The following is a 6,577-nucleotide window of genomic DNA, read 5'->3' on the forward strand; positions in this document are numbered from 1 at the left end:
GTACTGTACTATATGTATTAACTTGTCTTTCTGTCTTACTATATAGTGAACGTTGTCAAGGCAGAGAATTCGTCTTGACTCTCTAGCCCTAAGGCAGCACAGCAGTTAGAGTGGACACTCAAGAAATATTTATGAAACGCAAAGGGATAGATTGGAAATTTGTGGGAAGGTGATTATCAAGGGCATTTATCAGCTTTGGCTCTCATACTGGAATGGTGCCCAGAACATGGCCCAACCCCTGTGACAAAAGAAGAGACTGTTTGGCTCCAGCCTGCAGTCTGGATTTCCCTGCCAGTCAAAGTTGTCATGGAGAGGAACAGCCTCTGCCATTATGGTTTAGCACAATGAAACTGTTTAGAGGAGAGCCTTACCTTCAGGAAATTCCAATGAGCCTGTTTTATTGTTACCCTCCAACAGTAATGACTCCTATGGGATTAAACAGAGTGTAAAGTAATTGCTAAAACATCCCCTGCTGTGGACAGAGAAGGCTGAACAAGATGCAATGATCCTACTTCACTTGGGAGGGAGGGGACTGGCTCATGGAAACTAAGAGTGTTATTGGAGTTTTACGGGGTAGGAAGGGGTAACCAAGAGAGGAAAAAGATTCAGTCTGATAGGAAAGAAAGAGTTCAAATTTTGGAAATAAAGTAGCTAAGGCTGAAACCCCAACCACACCTCCCATCACTTTACACCTCTGAATCTTGATTTGTTCAGCTATAAAACAGGGTCGTAAAACACTTTTCCTCTAAAATGTGATCATGGCATCCAGTCCCATCACTTCATGGCAAACAAAAGGGGGAAAAGTGGAAGCAGTGACTGATTTTATTTTCTTGAGCTCCAAAATCACTTCAGATGGCGACTGCAGCCATGAAATTAAAAGACACTTGCTTCTTGGAAGGAAAGCTATGACAAACCTAGACGGCGTATTAAAAAGCAGAGATGTCACTTGGCCGACTTTGCTGACAAAGGTGCGTATAGTCAAAGCTATAGATTTTCCAGTGGTCATGTACAATGTGAGAGCTGGACCATAAGGAAGGCTGAGCACTGAAGAATTGATGCTTTTGAACTGTAGTGCTGGAGAAGACTCTTGAGAGTCCCCTGGACTGCAGGGAGATCAAACCAGTCACTTCTAAAGGAAATCAACCCTGAATATTCATTGGATGGACTGATGCTGAAGCTCCAATACTTTGGCCACCTGATGTGAAGAGCTGACTCATTGGAAAAGACCTTGATGCTGGGAAAGATTGAAGGCAAAAGAAGTGGGCAGCAGAGGACGAGATGGTTAGATACCATCATGGATTTAATGGACTTGAATTTGAGCCAACTCCAGGAGGCAGTGAAGTAAAGAAGAGCCTGGTGTGCTGCCATTCATGGAGTCACAAAGAGTCGGACATTGAACAACAACTAAAGGATGTGATGATAAAAGAGATAATACACATGCAAGTGCTTGATACAAAAGGGACTTTTTTAGTTCCTTTTCCTCCTGTAGTAATTTGGAGTAGGAACATATCAGAACAAATACGCCAAAATTAAGGGACCCAGGCCAAGAAAACTTAAGCTCCAAAGAGATAGTCTTACCAGAAAACCGAGTAGCAAACAACCCAGTGGCAATTGAAAAACACTAGAAACCTCCTTCCTCACCAGTAGAGAGCCATGTGGCTGGATTCTGGCCAGGAGCCAGCAACTCTCAACTCCCGCTCTTTGCAAGGACGGCTTCATGAACAAATGACCTTAACAGTCATACAATGCCCTGTGCTCAGAAGGGCCTCACACTTGGTTGAATGCTCTGTTTGTTACTGCCTTGAAATTCTCTATAATTTTTGAATAAGAGGTGCCAGATTTTTATTTTGCATTTGGCCTGCCCTGGTGGGTCAGCAGTAAAGAATCCACCTGCCAGTGCAGGAGACGTGGGTTTGATCCCTGGATTGGGAAGATTTCCTGAAGAAGGAAATGGCAACACCCTCCAGTATTCTTGCCTGGGAAATCCCATGGACAGAGGAGCCTGGAGGGCTACAGTCCATAGAGTAGCTCTGCTCTCCTGTCCTTCATTCCCTACAGATAAGGGATAGGATAGCTTTTCTCTGGGCACTCCTATCTGCTAAAAGATATGTGTATCTCGAAGGGTCCCACCCACTGGGAAATTCTAGCCTGAATATTGATAGTGCCATCCTTAGCACACAGAAGTCCCTAGGAGAGGACACTCAGAGGCAGAAGGTTGGGGAGGACGCTGACATCTGCAGATCAGGACTATCAGAGAGGATGCCTTCAGCTGCAGGTAACAGAGTATGGGACCAAGAGAACTTCTCTGGTGGTACAGCGGTTAAGAATCCACCTGCGAATGCAGGGGACCCAGGGTGGATCCATTATCCAGGAAGAATCCACATGCCTTGGAGCAACTAAGCCCATGTGCCACAACTAATGAAGCCCATGCTCTAGAGCCCACAGCCTGCAACCATTGAAGCCTGCATGCCTAGAGCCCATGCTCTGAAATAAAGAGACGGCATCGCAAGGAGAAGCCTGCGCACTGCAACTAGAGAGCAGCCCCTGCTCACTGCAACTAGAGAAAGCCTGCGTGGAACAATGAAGACCCAGTGCAGAAAAAAATAAATCAGTTAATTTTTTAAAAAGAGAGAGAATATGGGACCAAGAGTGATGATAGAGACATGTAATTATTTAATACTCATCTAACTAGAGACCTGGAAAGAAGCTCTACCCCTATGTTTTAGCATCTCTGTGACTCTCCTCGCCTTGATCTCTCGGTCACAATATGACTACAGTCATTCTAAACACAGGTCTTCCCACAACACCACTCAGAAGACAGGAAGGAAGAGAGCCTCTGCCTATATTTATTTTCATTAGAGGAAATTATCTTACCAGAAGTCCCCCAGCAGACCGACTAGTGGGTCTCAATGTCTAGAATTCGGACCGATGGTCATACCTACCAGTAAGGAGAGCTGCTGGGCAAGTACACATCTACCAGAGGCGAATGGGATGACCACAGCTGCCTCCTGTGATCTGAACAAGGGTGGGTCCTGTTATCAAGGAGAAAGGAAGAATGGTCAGTGAACAAATGACATTGGATTAGGTGTCATTCAATTCCTGTATCTCTTCTTCCCCTGAGGAGCTGATGGAAGCCTGCCTTCCCACCTCTTGCCAGAACCGTTCAGTGCTACCCAAGCCCCCTTAGGCAGGGTGTGGTGTAGGGAGTCAGGACAGTTCATCATGACATGGGGACAACTCAACTAGTTTCAGAAACATCCAGAAGCTCTCTCATTTACTGCAAGATCCATGTTCTTGGGTAATTTCTATATTTACTCTGAGCCTATTTTCTCTCCTGTAAAATGGGAATAAGCATATAAGGTTGTTGTTTTTGTTTACTCACTAAGTTATATCTGAATTCTTTTGCAACTCCTGGACTATAGCCCTCCAGGCTTCTCTGTGCATGGAATTTGCCAGGCAAGAATACTAGAGTGGGTTGACATTTCCTCCTCCAGGGAATCTTCCCAACCCAGCAATCCAACCTTCCTCTCCCGCATTGGTAGGTGGATTCTTTACCACTGAGCCCCCAGGGAAGCCTGTGGACAGGACTAAATGAGATCATTGTATAAACACACAGCAAATGATAGTTCTACCTTCCCAAGGTGTTAGAGGCAAAGATACTGCACCCCAGAAGAGTTAAAAACTTGACTAAGGTTATGAAGTAAGAGGGCAGCAGAACTGAAACCTGAACCCAGGCCTTGCTGATGTTGGGCCTGTGCTGTATCTCTGCTCCAGGGGCATTTTTCTACCCAGCAGACTCCAACAAACACTTGCCTTTGCACCTTGATGACTTTTAGGAGTTCAAGGGTTTTTTGCTAAAAGGCAGATGCCCTTGGAAAAGGCACCACCATTATGGGCTATTTCTGGCTGGAAGGTGGCTGTTCTCCTGACAAAGGAAGGTCTTATGGGAGCTAAAGCCCAGGTGGAAAACAGAGTGAAAACCAGACCAAGAGGCTACATGTGCATATTTTCTTACTCTGCAACTCTGTCTCCAAAAAAATCACACCCAAAGGAGTCAGACCTGTGTAACCCTGGGTGTCACCACCTCAAACACAGTTGTATTTTCTTTGAGCTGACAGAACAAGGGTAGAAATGTATTATAGAACTGTGTTAAGTCATATTAAATTAGGGCAGTGTTCAGATCCTGGCATGGAACTTTAGATAATAACAGTTTATTGACTTGGAAATTACGTTCAGTCAGAATTAGATCTGTCAGCATAAAGCTAGATTTTGGCAATGCAATTATTTTCAGCAACACAGCATTTGGGTATCAATATCAATAACATTTACCTTTAAAGAAGAAAAAAAATAAACACCTACTACCACGACTTCCCAGGTGACTCAGTGGTAAAGAATCCACCTGCCAATGCAGGAGACACATGAGACGCAGGTTTGATTCCTGGCTTGGGAAGATCCCCTGGAGTAGGAAATGGCCACCTGCTCTAGTATTCTTGCCGGAAAAATTCCATGGACAGAGGCGCTGGGCGGTCTACAGTCCAGAGGGCCACAGAGTGGGCCACGACCAAGCATGCACACATACACCATGGCCATTAAGAATTATGAACCTTCCTATATAAGGCACTGAATAGGAGGGCCCCACAGGCTGCAGTCCCCAAAGCCTGAGGCGTCCATCAACAGAGTAATACAGATCCAATGACTCAGGGTCTGGCCAGAATCCACGTTCCGGTTCACAGATAACTGTCCTAGTCTTTTTTTTTTTTTTTTAATATCTATTTGGCTGTGTTGGGTCTGTCGTGGCACTCAGGATTTTTGTTGTGGCACACACACTCTTAGTTCTGTGGCACGTGGGATCTTAGTGCCCTGACCAAGGATCGAACCCACATACACTGCATTGCAAGGCAGATTCTTAACCACAGGACTACCAGGCAAGTCTAGAGAGCTATCTTCTCACTGTACCCTCACATGGTGGAAGGGGAAAGGGAGCTCTCTGAGGTCTCTTTTATAAGGACACTCACTAATCCCATTCATGAGAGTTCTGCCCTCATGACCTAATCACCTTCCAAAGCCCACACCTCCTAATACAATCAGACTGCTTAACTGGAAGGTAGCATATGAATTTGGGGGAAGACACAAACATTCTGTCTATAGCACCCACCCACCTGCCTTCCCCATGATATAAGTAGCAAGAAACCCACAAACTGTGATTTGAAGAAGGTTAAGAGATGAGCTCCTCAAATATCATTTTTCTGTGACATCAGGTCTGGAATTCAACCCTTGATACTCGTGTATTCACTCACTGGTGGTGCAGATATTCTGTTCCAACTCTAACTGGCTCCCGCAATTCGATTCTAGTGTTACCACCTGCAGTGAGTACAGACCCACTAGTTAAGGCTCAGTCCTCTGTAAGGCTGTCCTCACTTCCAATGCCAATTGTGCTTCAGGGTTTCTCAGACCACCTATGCTTTTGACTGACTGTAAATCTGTATGTTCCTATGACAGCCTTGATAATTTGTTAGAATGACTCACAGAACTCCAGAAAGTGTTATGCTTATGATGACAGCTTTATTACAAGGGATACAAATCCCAACTAGTCAAATGAAGAGACACACAGGATAAGGTCTGGGAGGGTCCCCAGTGCAAAGCTTCCACACTTTCTCCCTGTGGAATCAAGGCACTTCTCTCTCTAAGTACACTGAGGATGCTCCACTGAGTGCTGGTGTGCAGAGCTTTGGGGTTTCATTGTGTTGACACAACTGATTAAATCACTGGCCATGTGACTGAACTCCATCTCCAATTCCCTTGCTGCCTAGAGGTGAGGCTGGCTCAAAGTCGAATGCTCTAATCATATGGCCAGACTTTCTGGGGATCAGCCCCCATCTTGAAGCTATCTAGGGGTTAACTAGGAGTCACCTAGTTATTATATTAGCACAAGCTCAGGTATAATGGGGGGTTCATGAGTTAAAAAAAAGTCACTCATCATGTGGGAAATTCCAGTTTTAGAAGCTCTGTGCCGGGAACCTAAGACAAAGACCAGACAAGTTCTTTATTATACAACACACATAAGCTGCCTTTGCCAGCATAAATATAGCAAGGCAGGTAAGCTGCAGGGCCTTGGAGCCTGTCATTTCCCTTTTAAGAGGAGACATAGAAAGAGTTAGTTACCTTGGCTTTTTGTTTCTGTAATATTTATTTCTTTTTGTTTTTCTGAACAAATATTTCTTTTCCTGATACCTTAATCCAAATTCTGGACTGCTGATGTTGCCTGCCCAAAATACCAAAGTAGGACCCCCTCCCCACCCCCAGATCCAATCTCCTACCACAAACACATCAGCATAACCACCAAGCACTGTTTCAGTGACATTATAAACCCAGAGAAATTTTTAAATAGGATACTCATTTTGTATTCCTCACAGTCAGCACCTATTAAACTGCCAAGAACTTATCTGGTGCTCAATAAATACTTGTTCAGTTTAATTAGCTAGTTAATCTGAATATTAGCCATAACATATCCAATTCAAAAAACCACAAACATTTAATGAACACAAACTGTTAAGCCAAGCTCTTGAAAAATAACAAT

Source organism: Bubalus bubalis, chromosome 24 (assembly GCF_019923935.1).
Source record: "Bubalus bubalis isolate 160015118507 breed Murrah chromosome 24, NDDB_SH_1, whole genome shotgun sequence".
Lineage (NCBI taxonomy): Eukaryota > Metazoa > Chordata > Mammalia > Artiodactyla > Bovidae > Bubalus > Bubalus bubalis.